At 49.6% G+C, this 14,768-nt stretch overlaps 1 protein-coding gene across 1 annotated transcript in view; it reads left to right on the forward strand.

Moving 5' to 3' along the window:
- The first annotated feature begins 307 nt into the window (after positions 1 to 307).
- The window catches only part of SH3BP4 (SH3 domain binding protein 4), a 70,131-nt gene continuing 55,670 nt past the window's right edge, over positions 308 to 14,768 (forward strand). The window contains exon 1 of the mRNA XM_063933242.1: positions 308 to 445. The gene's annotated coding sequence lies outside the window, so the exon portion shown is untranslated. The remainder of the gene's footprint in view (positions 446 to 14,768) is intronic.

Genomic DNA, 14,768 nt, shown 5'->3' on the forward strand with positions numbered 1-14,768 from the left:
CTGTTGACCTTTTCCAGGTCGACTTAACCATACCCGAAGAGAGTGAGGGGTAGTAGTATACGTAACAATATACAACTTTTATGCAGGTTTGATGTAATGCCCTGTGACAATGCCTCGGTTTTCAGAAGAGAAAGGCCAGGTGTCCCCAGAGCTCCGAGTCCAGTAATTCAGTAACAGGTCTGGGATTCCTGAGAGAGGAGACATTACAGACCTGCTGCTGCTGCTGAGTGCTCAGTGCTGCTGGGCTGGCTGCTCTCTGCAGTGCAGGAGTTAATAAGGATGAGACAGTCTCCCCCATGCCGGATCCCACCCCAGGGGCCGGCTCTGCTACCTACTCCTCCTCCTCAAAACTATCAGGACGGTGCAGCAGCGGCTTCAGCTGAGCTGAGCTGAGCAAGTGACGGAAGACAGAGATGGGGCTGCGGTGACCCGGGATAAGGAGGAGGTAAGTCACCTCCATGTAGTACATAGCGAATGCAGCAGCAGCATAGAGCCATAGGTGACTGTGCGGACAGTTACGCTGTATCTCCTCACTGTCATCTGCTACTTCCCAGGCGTGCACTGTTATCTCCTAGCAGTCTCTGCTGTATATACAGTGGCACATGTATGTGTCTTGTATGTGCTTTCTGATAGGCGAGCTCATGTGTTGTTTGTGTGGTGGTGCTGCTGCTGAGCATGTTCTCCTAATTGCCCCTCTCAGGGGTACCTTGTCCCTGTATTCTCCAGTGTCTGGGTACTGAGCTTATTAATCTTTGCAGCTATGAATAGGTTTCGTTGTAAAGCTGTTTGTTTTGTGTCCATACAAAAAGCTGAGAGGCCCATTAACTATTTGCATCCTAAGAGTTGGTGGATGAGGAGAGCTCATGTCATTGGAATGTTGTCCTGATTGGTCCCACATGTGGGCACCTTGGTCATTATGTGACCCTGCCAGGGCTGGGTGACCACAGGACAAAGCGTGCTCTGGTGTAGAAGTCCCATTATCTTGGGGCTTGAGATAGATAGATAGATAGATAGAGATATATATATATATCTCTATCTATTTATTATATTTGGGGTGTTGTGTTTTTTGTTTTGTTTTTTTCAACTTTTTTTTTTCTTGCCACTTCTTAGTAAATGATGTCACTTGGCTTACATTATTTTCGTGTTTTGCTTACTACCCCTGTTCACTTCCATAAAGGAAACACATGTGATTAATGTCCTCCTCACTCATTTGTAAGCAGCCTGACACCAGAGCATGCTAATGACCCCTTCAGTGAGCCTCTAAAATGAGTCCTCGGGAGTAAATGTTTACCCTTCCTGCATTTCCCTTTATCTGAAGTGTCTCCTCTCTGGCTCAGGACCCAGTGTTTGCATTAATTCCACTTTCCAGGCGCTGTCCAGATTAATTTGGTTGCAGCTGGTTCCCATGTGTGTGTTGCAGTTTGTATTTCAGGGAGTGAGGGGGGTGTATCTGCACGTATGTGTGTGCTATATACTGTAATGTCATAGTGAATGGATGGTTAGAAGTGTGTTCTCTTGTTTAAATCAATGGTGCATGTAGAAAATACAACATGGAAACAATTTTGGAACGTACAGCACCACCATCGTTACTATGCTTACTTTTTAAAATAAATATTTGGTTTAAAGACTGAAGTAATAGTAGGAAATCTGCAAACAAACAGTAGAAGTGCCAAATTTACTAGTGATTGTACGCATAAGTCCGGTGAATGAACAGTGTGACTTTAATAAAGCAAAACCAGACACTTGTTACAGTTGGCTGAGAATTTTAAACCTAAAAAAAAGAAATAAAGTGCATTCACCGGTATTGTTCATTAGGGCTGACCATCAACAGTCAGTGGTTAGCCAGTAGGATTTGACATAGATGGCAGAGCAGATGGAAATGGCTTAGCCCTGAACCCCATCAGCATTGGTAAACCTGACCCCTTCCCTAACTAGCCCGCCATTCCTCACCGCAAGGTTGTCCAGTGATTGGCCCGCCATTTCTCAGCGCAAGGGTGTCCAGTGATTGGCCCGCCATTCCTCGCCGCAAGAATGTCCAGTGATTGGCCCGCCATTCCTCGCCGCAAGGATGTCCAGTGATTGGCCCGCCATTCCTCACCGCAAGGATGTCCAGTGATTGGCCCGCCATTCCTCACCGCAAGGATGTCCAGTGATTGGCCCGCCATTCCTCACCGCAAGGATGTCCAGTGATTGGCCCGCCATTCCTCGCCGCAAGGATGTCCAGTGATTGGCCCGCCATTCCTCGCCGCAAGGATGTCCAGTGATTGGCCCGCCATTCCTCGCCGCAAGGAGGTTCATAAATAGGTGTAAACCATTGACCAATGGCCATCCATTTTGTTTATTCATTAGCGATTTACCGTATATACTTTATTATATGTCTTGTCAGCTGGCAATGTATAACCATTGACCAGATTTGTTTTCTTGAGCCATTTGAGCACATACACACCTTTCTGGTCCCTGGACGTTCTATAACAGGCCTGGCAAACCTGTGGCTCTCCAGCTGTAGTAAAACTACAAGTCCCATCATGCTTTGCTACAGTTTTGCTATTAGGGAAGGCTAAAACTGTGACAGGGCATGCTGGGATGTGTAGTTTCACAACATCTGGAGAGCCACAGGTTGGCCAGGCCTGTTCTATAATATACAGTCTGGTTGATGTACCGTACCCATGCCATGTTGTGCGGTTGTTTATATGGTTATGCTTGTTTTATATTTTACAAGTGTCTTTAATGGTTTGTAGAAGTTGTCTATCCAGTCACTAAGGAGGCATATTTACTGCTTTTGTTGGGCTGCTGAAAAATAATTGTATTTATCCTGTCCTCGTTTCCCAAACAAGCAGGACATGTTATACATTGGTGTTCCTGGGGGTATAAAGCTAGATGGAACAGTAGGTGCAGCTTTTACAATGAGCCGCTGCTGTGGCAGTAGCTTGGGGGGAATCCTGCAGACTGTGGGGCCTTATGTACATTTTTGTTAGGTTATTTAGGTTTTGTTCTTTTAAGCTCCATCCCTCATCCAGCAGCTCTGCGCTTGTGTAAATGAGACTAACAGAGCCTGAAAGGGGAGACCAGCAGTGGATGTCAGGACAGCAGCTGAAGTCTCCATGGCAATACGTGTGTATGGAAGGCCAAGGCTCTAGGTGCTGAAGTGAAGGACTCTCAGGAGGCTTTGCTAAGGGCAAATGTACACTTATTGTCCCAGCTGCTGGAAGACTGTACAATAAGCAGACAGGCTACTTAACTGTTTCATTGCAACAGATGCTTAAAATACATAAAGTTTTACGCAATACGTCGTCTCATCTGGGTATGGAGAGGGTGGTTATGTAATGGCTGCTTTGTTGTGCATCCCAGTGTGCTGTAGCAGGTCACCACCTCTCCACAAATGCTGTATTGGTAAATAACATTATTTGCCACGTCTCCGAGGGTGACATTTGAGCTGTAACACTTGTGGGAGTGTACCTGATGGGGACACAGGAACTGCATGGGGAATTGTGGTTTTCTGTCCTTTAGAGGATCTTGTTGCACTGTATAACAAATGAAAGATGGCCATGTGTCCCTGATGTGCTGCCTGGTGTGAGTGTCTGAGCTTCATACAACAGCTGGGGAACCTGTTGCAGTGCCATTATAATAGTGTGTGGGGTGACAGATTACCTTCCCATCACCATTAAATAGCATACAATGTATGTGGTCTGTACAAAGCTGTGCATTTTTCCAGATGGTACTCCACTGTGTGCGTATCGTTATCAGTGTGTGTGTGTGTGTGTAATATACACATTGTATTTCTTTAAAAAAAATTCTGTCTTGCATCACCATAGGCTACAATTTATTGGCAAGCAGTGACCTCACTGAGTAACACTGAAACTACGAGCTAATGACATTATGGCAACACTTAAACCTATGGGACTGACGAGTCTCTATAGCCCTTATCTGGGGATGAGTTTTAGCTTGCTGTCTGTCTTTCTAGTATAGGGTTAGTGTAAAGTTTCATACACATTGGGCGTTTTTGCCCAGCGTGTATGCACAGAGATGATCGCTGACATCGCTGAGCTGAAAAATGCTCAGTCCATACACACTGAGCGCTCCCCCCCCCCCCCCCCCCCCCCGCCCAGCGATATCAGCGGGGGTGAGCGGCTTTCCATTGCAGGGCGCTATGGAAAGCCGCTCACCCCGCCGTTCATCGACTGGTAATACCAGTCGATGAACGGCGGCCGCTGGCGAAGAAGTGGGAGCGCGCATCAGCGCTCACCGCTCATCATTTGGCCATACACACTGGGCGGCTTTGCGCTGAGAGAAGCTCAACACACCAAAATTTAGCTGCTTTGAGCTCAAAATCGCCCAGTGTGTTTGGGCCTTAAAGGGGGGTACTGATGGAAGGGATGTGTGCTGAGCGATCTTAACACAGACCGCTCAGCACACATCTCTTCTCCCCCCCCCCCCCCCCCCCTGCTCAGCACAGCGAGATGTGCTGAGCGAGGTGAGAGACGGACGGGGGGCCACTCACTTCATACAGCGGTGAAGTGAGCGACCCGCTAGATTGAGCCTGCATGCAGGCTCATTCTAGCACCGGCGATAGCGATGCGCGGCTATCACTGGGGGCATACACACGGCAGATCCGTGCTTAAAATCTAAGCAATCTAGTCAGATTGCTTAGATTTTAAACACGGATCTCTCCGTGTGTACCCCCCTTTAGTCTGTGTCAGACAGTTGTATATTGCTTTAGTGAACTTTTCATGCATGCAAAGATTAAATTGTTTTGTTCTGTGAGATTCATTTAGGAGAGAATTCAGTTGTTTTATGGCTGTCATCGGAGCAGTTCTGTGTGTTTGTGTGCGTGCGGGCAGCTAAATCCATCTAAAGTACTGCATCGGGTGCCCAAACTCCTTCAGAGGGGGTATGCAGAATTGTGTGTTCCTGTGGCTGTTCAAGGCCAAACAGAACAACAATTGAATCGCCGTCGTATGTTAGACCAGTGGTTCTCAAACTGTGTTCCTAGGCACCCTGGGGGGGGAGGGGGATGTAGTTATGTGACTGCAGTCAGGAGACTGCCTGTCACAATACCGGAGCTGGGATCCCGCCCCCTCACGATCCCGACCGCCAGTCACGCGAACACAATTCCCCTGGGGTGCCTCTAGGTATTTGCAGGGGTGCCCTGGGTTGGTGGTCCAGGATCAATTCAAATTATTTATGGTCAATGTAATAGAAAAACCAGTGCTTGTGGCGTCCTCCTAAAATATGTGAACAAACAGAAGTGAATCTTGTACCTCACCACATAACTCAGCCTATGGATGACATATGAACACAATTTACTTTAATTTATGAAAAAAAATTTTTCTTAATTTATCAATGATGCCCCTTTCACACCGCACAAATAACCCGGTATCAACCCGACATATTGCTGGGTCGACACGGGTCAGTGTGCTGTGTGAAAGTGCCAAGTCCAAATTCCTGGGTCGCCTGACCCGGTAATTCAACCTGAGTTATAAGCAGTGTTATTCCCGGGTTGAATACCGGGTCAGTGGCTGTGTAAACGGATTCCCGGGCCGATGCAACCCGGGACCCATTTACTAGATAGGGAGAGGTGGCACGGAGAAAATCTCATCTCCCAGCACCGCCTCCACCTCAGCCCCCGCTAACACCTCCGCACCCCGCCGCTATGGCAACCGACCCGGCATATTGTCTGGTCTGGAAGCCAGTGAAAGGGGTAGGAGAGTCTCCAATGCCGGATCCCACCCGGGAAGGACCAGTTTCCAATTTCCGGGTGGGATCCGGCATTGGAGATGTGAAAGGGGTATTAGAAACATAGGGGTTCCAGGAAAAAAAATTCTGATAATCTAGGGCGCCGTGATTCAAAAAAGTTTGGGAACCGCATTTAATAAATAGACCTATTTCATCCAAACCTGTTATCACAGAAAACTTTATTTACTAAATGTGAATACTAGTCAGTGTTTTTTTTGTTTTTTTCCGTGGAAGGATGGGGGTATCTATTAAATGTGAATGCTATTTCTGATCGAGCTACCCCAATATTAAATGAACAGTGTTCACATTTAACAAATAAGCCTATTCCTTCTGAAACGCAGCACCGTGTTAAATTGAAAACCATAGCTCTGCTTGTGTTCCTAATAGTGAGGGTGCAGCCCATCAATTAAGCGATCACCTGCACTCTCGTGCCTAGTGACCCCCAAAGTCTGTGCGCCCTTATTTGGCAATAAGATGTAGTGGGTCCAGTTCTTGTGGTTTTATCTAAACTGCGAGATTGCTTGTTCAATGGGAAAATAGGACAAATATGTGCACAGAATACTTTCTAACTACAAATTGCTGTGATTTCCTGTAGGACAGGGAATGGATTTCTGTGGAAAGAAGGCGTACGTTTAATAACAATCGCTGAACAGGACAACGTGTAGCCGTACCATGTGTTACTTAAAGTAACCTGCTTCATGCATACTATTTATATGTCTGGGATCCAGCAAATACTGTTTTTTTGTTTTTGAAGTGTCTATTAAATTAAATCTACATGCTAGCCCTAAACTAAAGAGCATCTTGTAGTTGCACCACCAATATCTGAACAGTTTCCATACCTACATAATGTTTTTAGCTTTATTATGTCAGGTACCTGGGAACGCGTTTGCAGTAACTTATAGCAGCTAATCTGCAAATATCATCTTTGATCTTATGGTGTGTACACACGGTGAGATTTTTTCTTACGATTTTGACTATATAGACAAAATCGTAAAAAAAAGTTAGTGCAGATGGCAAGGTAAGAGTCACCTTGCGATCCCGAGCCGATGCGTGATCCCGCACGGTCGGCATCGCAAGAATAGATAGACTGTGCAGGCAAGTCAATTTTGACTATCTCTATAGAAGAGATAGTCAAAATTGACACTTAGCCAAAATCGCACATAGTCAGTATCGCAAGCACACTCATTATATGCTTGCGATACTGACTACGTGCCGACCTGGCCCCTGTCGCATAGTGAGAATCGGGCATAGCCCGAATCTTACCGTGTGTATGGGCCATTAGGCACAATGGGGTCGATTTCAATTCGGCAACTTATATATAGCGCCGGGAATTAGCTCCCGACGCTATTCAATTCAGCTGCTAGTTACCCGCAATTGTCGGGAATTCTTCTCTCATCCCCGGGGGATGAGAGAAGAAATCCGACAAAAGTGCTGCCTCGCGGCCGGCGCAAGGCTGATTCTGTCGGGAATCAGCCTCGTGCCGGGGAGTTAAGTCGGAGAATGCCCGTTCTCCCGACAATTCAACCTGTTTAGTCGGCGAGAATGGGCCATCGCCGACTTAACTGGAGCTGAATTGAATAGCGTCGGGAGCTAATTCCCGGCGCTATTCATAAATTGCCGAATTGAATCGACCCCAATGTGGCAGATGTAGTAAGCCTGGAAAAGTGATACAGCAGTGATAAGTGCAAGGTGATAACGCACCAGCCAATCAGCTTCTAATTGTCAATTTTACATATTGGAGCTGATTGGCTGATGCATTATCACCTTGAACTTATCACTGTTTTTTTAATCACTTCTCCAGGCTTAATACATCTGCCCCATTGAGAGAAATGAGCATTATTGGTTGTTCTGAGTTATTGCACATTTTTTCCCTTGGAAAATACCCCCCTCTAGTTGCTCTGTCACAGTACAGATTGTAACTAACCTTGGAAGTTGTGCGCTCTTTATGTCGGACCCTCTGAGCCTGACCTGATATCAGACACACACCTGTTATGGGGGGTTATCCATCCCCCTAAACTGTTATCCTTTGAGAGAATTGTCACACAAATAAGGGTATTATGGGACATAAATAAACAATGGCTCTCTTGTCTTCCCGCATCTCTTAATATTTACATTACACAAATAGAGAGTTGGATTGAAATCAAATGGAACAGAGGCAGGAAGCCGTTCGTTGACTAGCTGTGAACACATTATAAATAGCAGTAATACCAGAATATAAAATCCTCTTTCATGTGGCCATTGCTGCTCTCCCTATTGCATTGTTACCTGCTGACGATGGTGGAACAGTAGTAGAGTCCCAGTATTGCTGTACGTAGGTGCGAGTTGGGAGATGTTTCGTGCGGACCCCTCACCTCTCGGTGGCACATGCACTGACTAGAATGTGACACTGTGCCATTTTACTATTCATTTCTGCAGCACTGATGGACAGGTAAGGATTGTCCATGGGTGTGGGGTGTGGGCTCCTCTGTACCGTACACCCTTTACAGATCCTCAGATGACTTTATGTTCCTCAGAGTTATACATTACATACTGCCATCTCCCTGGTGTAAAAGATCCGTCTGAAAACCAGGCTTAATTATGTTGGAGACTGCTGGTCACAATACAGACGCCGGCATCCCAAACCCTCACTATCCCGACGGTCAGCACGCAGACCAACAGGGACTATTCCCACTCGTGGGTGTCCACAGATCCTGAGCTTCGTCGTGCTCCCTCCCATAACCCCCCCCCCCCCCCCACACACACACACACACACACACACACACACACACACTCCGCCGGCCATCTAACAGCCGGTATCCCATCATTGGTAGCCGGTCGCACATACTCAACCCCCTGATGCAGCCTAGTAATGACCCTTTAGTCACATGTGGCAATGTATTCGCCTTTCCTTAAGCTCTGCGTCACTTGTAGTTGCGTACGCTTGTGTCTGGGGCATGGGTCGATCAAAAGCTTGCAACATGCACGTGGCAAATGGACTTGTGTGCTACCGTGCATCAGCCATAGTGCTGAATGTTTCTGTAACCCTGCACGAAATGTAGGAAGCCATACAGATGGTGCCATACAGCAGTCCTTCACTATCTACCGCTACTATACTATGTTTACGTTTAGCGGCATGTATGTACTTAGTGATTCCCCTAGGTTGCTGATAGACAGTCATGCTCTGCTTTCCTGTGGCTACAGTGTATTCTGTGCCTCTTATCTGGGATTAATCTTCCATCTCCTCCCCAGCATTCAGTACAATTCCCTAACTGTATTGGCATTTCCTTTCTCTGAGCTACCTCCAGTGTGTTTAGGATTTTCATCCCCTCACTGTTCTGCAGAATGCTCTGAAATGATTTCTGTGGTTCAGTGTGAGTCCTCGGTCCCGGGAGATCTGTACTCTTCAACACCTCCGTGCCGCAACTTGCATAATAAATAGATGTTGGTTTTGTTGTATTAGATATGTTGAATAGTTTGGTTTGCTGGTGAGGTGTGGCGATTTGTGTCCTATGCCCAGGCAGAGTGGGATCCTGGCCGGGTGAGGGTGGGGGTACTCTACTTTCTCTTTTGATGAAAAGGATTAAGGCCAAACTCCCTACCCTCTCAGATCCTCCATCCGCTTGCTACTTCCGAAACAAGCTAACCATTTGTTTGCCAGGCATTTAGTAAAGTGTATCTTGTTTGCCGGTTGATGAGTAATTGCTACCTGATTCAGGAGATATTGTGCCAATATGATTTCTTTTGCTCAATCGCCCATTTTCTGTTCTTTATACAAAAATGAATTATGGATCTTTAGCAAAATCGAATGGTCTCTAAGCTCCTGCCCTGTGACCTTCCTGCTGTTACCCATATATATTATTATTATTATTATTATTATTATTATTATTATTATATGATATCCTTTATTTATATGCCGCCACAAGGGTAGCGCCCAATTACAGAGTACATAAACAAATAATCAAAACAGGAAAACAGCAACTTACAGTTGGCAATATAGGATAAGTACAGGGTAAATAAACATAGCTGCATCAGCAGATAACACTGGAATAAGTATCAGGTGGCAGAAGACTGCTGGATTTGGTGCATTTGAAGATCATTAAAGTAAGTAAAAGGATAAGCACATGAGGGAAGAGGGCCCTGCTCATGAGAGCTTACATTCTAAAGGCGAAGGGTAGACAGACTGGGTACAGGGACAGATCTAGACTTTTCTTTTAGGGGGGCGGTTTATTTATTCCTGACTCCTCCCCTACACTCATTACTCCTCCCACTTGCCATCCCAACTGTCCACTAATGCTCTAAAGAGCATATAAAGCATTGCCAGGCTGCACATGTACTCCTTATTTAGCACACACACACCAGGCATATGTAACTACTAAAACACAGATGGGCGGCACACACTGCCCAAGGTGGAGGTGACGGCGGGGCAGCCATCAGGGGGGGACTGTGGTGACTGGTATCCAGAGGCGTATCTAGGGTAGGGCGAGTGGGGCACGTGCCCTGGGCGCCTTGGCAGGCCCAGGAGAGGGGGGCGCCACCGGCGGCCAGGGCATCATGCCCCACTCACCCCCATGACGCCGAAATGTGAGGGGAGGAGAGCGCTGCGTCTCTCCCTCCCCTCACCGCCGCTGCCAGCACCAGCAGCGCTGCCAGCAGCGCTGCGCGTGTCCGGTCTCTGGCGTTAGCCAATCAGAGCTTGCGGACCGGCTCCTGATTGGCTGCCGGTCCGCGAGCTCTGATTGGCTGGCGAACCGGCGCCACACAGCCGCCGGAGACCTGGAGCGGTGAGGGGAAGGAGAGGCGCTGCGCTGCGCTCTCCTCCCCTCACATAGACACAACAGGCGCCGGTGAGTGACCGGGACGGACGGACTCGGGGGAGCACAGTGGGGCATGTGTATGGCACTCGGGGGAGCACAGTGGGGCATGTATCTGGCACTCGGGAGCACAGAGCACAGTGGGGCATGTATCTGGCACTCGGGGGAGCATAGTGGGGCATGTATCTGGCACTCGGGGGAGCACAGTGGGGCATGTATCTGGCACTCGGGGGAGCACAGTGGGGCATGTATCTGGCACTCGGGGGAGCACAGTGGGGCATGTATCTGGCACTCGGGGGAGCACAGTGGGGCATGTATCTGGCACTCGGGGGAGCACAGTGGGGCATGTATCTGGCACTCGGGGGAGCACAGTGGGGCATGTATCTGGCACTCGGGGGAGCACAGTGGGGCATGTATCTGGCACTCGGGGGAGCACAGTGGGGCATGTATCTGGCACTCGGGGGAGCACAGTGGGGCATGTATCTGGCACTCGGGGGAGCACGGTGGGGCAATGTATCTGGCACGGTGGGGCAATGTATCTGGCACGGTGGGGCAATGTATCTGGCACGGTGGGCCATTTTCAGTGGCCACACCCCTTCTGGTGTGTGGCCACGCCCTTCTGGTATGTGACCACGCCCATTTTTCGACGCACACGCCTTCGGTGCGCGCACATGCTGCTTTTTTTTTTTTGGGGGGGGGGGGGGGCGCCATTTTACATCTTGCCCTGGGCTCCAAAAACCCTAGCTACGCCTCTGCTGGTATCCCGGGCCCTTACAGAGAGGGGGCCCCACCACTGGTTCCTACCGCCAATACTGGTAGATCTGCACCAGTCTGTAAAACAGCAGTGAACTGATGCGCAGGGACTACTTCTTAAAACTAGCCTTATCTGTGCATCAGCTCTCTGTGAACCATTTCTAAAGGTCCACAACATTCCACCTATATGTAACGTCACAATGTTTGACATCACGTAGGGGTGCGCCAGAATCTTTTTTTTGGGGGAGGGAGGGGCCCTGTTTATTTTGTCAGTTCTGGGCCCCACAATTTCTGATGGCAGTCCTGGGTGACTGCATGTGATGATGGCAGATGGGTCTAGGGGCCAAGGGACACGGATGATGGGGAGGGATCTCGGTGCAGCCACACACCATCACCTGGCAGTAGCCCCCACCTCTGGTGGTCCCAGCAGCGCAGGGAGCCAGCACGACCCCTGTCCATGCCTGTGGGGCTGGCGTTGCTTCAACGTGCCATGTATTGGTACGGGTAGCCGGATGCTGGGGAGGGGGATGCTGCCGCTAAAAATGCTCCACCTTCAGGTGCGAGATGCTAGGCTGTGCTGACTGCTGCAGGCGCTGACTGTGGGGGAGTTAGGGGAGGAAGATGAGCAATAGCAGCAGAGAGAGATCGCTGCTGCACTGGATCGCTGCCACCCAGAGCGGCTTACCCCCATCTCTCGCGGTGACCGGGCCCATAATGGAGGAGCCGCCAGTTCACAGCCCCTGTCTGAACAGCAGCAGTGGGAACTGCTCATCCAGCTCGTTCTCCCCACTGTGCGCCGAAGACAGCTTGCCCCGCTATCTTGGGATAGTCCTCATGCCGCTGCTGTACCTGGTGGCTGTGGCTGGCAATGTGGCCGCCATCACCATCATGTAAGTGGGTGTGGCTATGACTGTTAAGGGGGGGGCGTTCGCCCTGTTCACCCCCCCCCCCCTACCCGGATCCGGCCCTGACTGGGTACATAGAGTGCGTGGAACAGAGGGTTAGGGTGAGATTTGGCTGGGTTTGGTGAAGAAGTGGGTCTTGAGATCCCATTTGAAGTTTCTCTTACGTCCTAGAGGATGCTGGGGACTCCGCAAGGACCATGGGGTATAGACGGGCTCCGCAGGAGACATAGGCACTATAAAGAACTTTAGAATGGGTGTGCACTGGCTCCTCCCTCTATGCCCCTCCTCCAGACCTCAGTTAGATCCTGTGCCCAGAGGAGACTGGGTGCTTTCAGGGGAGCTCTCCTGAGTTTCTCTGTAATAAAGAATTTTGTTAGGTTTTTTATTTTCAGGGAGTCCTGCTGGCAACAGGCTCCCTGCATCGTGGGACTGAGGGGAGAGAAGCAGACCTACTTCAGTGATAGGCTCTGTTTCTTAGGCTACTGGACACCATTAGCTCCAGAGGGATCGGAACGCAGGTCTCGCCCTTGCCGTTTGTCCCAGAGCCGCGCCGCCGTCCTCCATGCAGAGCCGGAAGATTGAAGCCGGGTGAGTATACGAAGACAGGAGACTTCATAGGCGGCATAAGACTTCGGATCTTCACTGAGGTAACGCGCAGCGGTAACGCTGCGCGCCATTGCTCCCGCACACACACACACTCACAGGCACAGATGGGTGCAGGGCGCAGGGGGGGGCTCCCTGGGCAGCAATAATCCTCTTGGCTGGCATTATAGGTATAATCAAGCTATGGCAGTATGTTATACAACCCCCGCCAGGTTATTTGGTATTTTGAGCGGGACCGAAGCCCGCCGCTGAGGGGGCGGAGCTTGATCCCACAGCACTAACCAGCACCATTTTTTTCCACAGCACGCTGCTGAGAAGCTGGCTCTCCCCTGCTGAACACGGTGACAGAGGGCTTTGAAGGAGGGGGGTGGGGGGGCACATCATTTGAGAGCAATCAAAATATATATATATATATATGTGTCCTTTGGACCGGCACTCAACCTTCTGTGCTATATGGCTCCGGTGCCTTCTGAAAATATTGCATACATATACCACATCCAACAAGCAGCGGCACTCGGAGACTTTACATCGGTGAAAAATGAATAACAAATTTATTCCATGTCACAGCAAGGCCAAGGTTTCGGGGCGCGTCTGCCCCTTTGTCAAGGTGAGTACAAAGGGGCAGACGCGCCCCGAAACGTTGGCCTTGCTGTGACATGGAATAAATGTGTTATTCGTCCTAGAGGATGCTGGGGACTCCGTAAGGTCCATGGGGTATAGACGGGCTCCGCAGGAGATGGGGCACCTAAAAAGAACTTTGACTATGGGTGTGCACTGGCTCCTCCCTCTATGCCCCTCCTCCAGACCTCAGTTAGATCTTGTGCCCAGAGGAGAATGGGTGCACTGCAGAGAGCTCTCCAGAGTTTTCTGTGGAAGAAGAATTTTGTTAGGTTTTTTATTTTCAGGGAGTCCTGTTGGCAACAGGCTCCCTGCATCGTGGGACCGAGGAGAGAGAAGCAGAGCTGGCTTGTCAAGTTGGGCACTGTTTCTAAGGCTACTGGACACCATTAGCTCCAGAGGGAGTCGGAACACAGGTCTCACCTGGGGTTCGTCCCGGAGCCGCGCCGCCGTCCTCCTCACAGATGCCGAAGATAGAAGCCGGATAGAGAAGGCAGAAGACATCTTAGGCGGCAGAAGACATCAGATCTTCATGTGGTAAGGTGCGCAGCGGTAAGCTGCGCGCCATTGCTCCCAGTCACACACACACAGAGCAGTACTGAAGGGTGCAGGGCGCAGGGGGGGCGCCCTGGGCAGCAATAAATCTCACATTTTGGCACAAAACCGTTTGATTAGACTGCGGAGGCAGTAAATCTATGATCCACCCGCCATTTTATAAAAAAATCACTGGGACCGAAGCCTGACGTCGGGTGGGCGGGGCTTGATCCTCAGCACTAACCAGCGCCATTTTCTCCACAGAAGCTGCATGAGGAAAACACTGGCTCCCTGGTCTCTCCCCTGCTGAACTTCAGAGGCTGGAAAAAAGAGGAGGGGGGCACATTAGCGACTCAGTGAGTGGGAATTGGCATATTATATATAAAAAAGCGCTATCTGGCCATATTTTTTCCAGTGTTTTTAAGCGCTGGTGTGTGCTGGCATACTCTCTCTCTGTCTCTCCTTAGGACCTGGTTGGGGTTTTGTCCCCTTATAGGTTAATCCCTGTGTGTGTGGGGTGTCGGTACGTGTGTGTCGACATGTCTGAGGCGGAAGGCTTCTCCAAGGAGGAGGTGGAGCAAATGAGTGGTGTCCCCGTCGGTTGTGCCGACTCCAGATTGGATGGACATGTGGCATATGTTGAATGCAAGTGTGGCATCTTTACATAAAAGGCTTGATAAGGCTGATTTAGGGGGGACATCAGGGGGTCAATCCTCGGATTGGACCGACTCACAGGGCCCGTCGGGGTCTCAAAAGCGTCCCTTAACACAAGACACTACTACCGACATGGATTCTGATTCCCGTGTCGACTATGACGAAGTAAAATTGCACC

Source organism: Pseudophryne corroboree, chromosome 7 (assembly GCF_028390025.1).
Source record: "Pseudophryne corroboree isolate aPseCor3 chromosome 7, aPseCor3.hap2, whole genome shotgun sequence".
NCBI classification, from domain to species: domain Eukaryota; kingdom Metazoa; phylum Chordata; class Amphibia; order Anura; family Myobatrachidae; genus Pseudophryne; species Pseudophryne corroboree.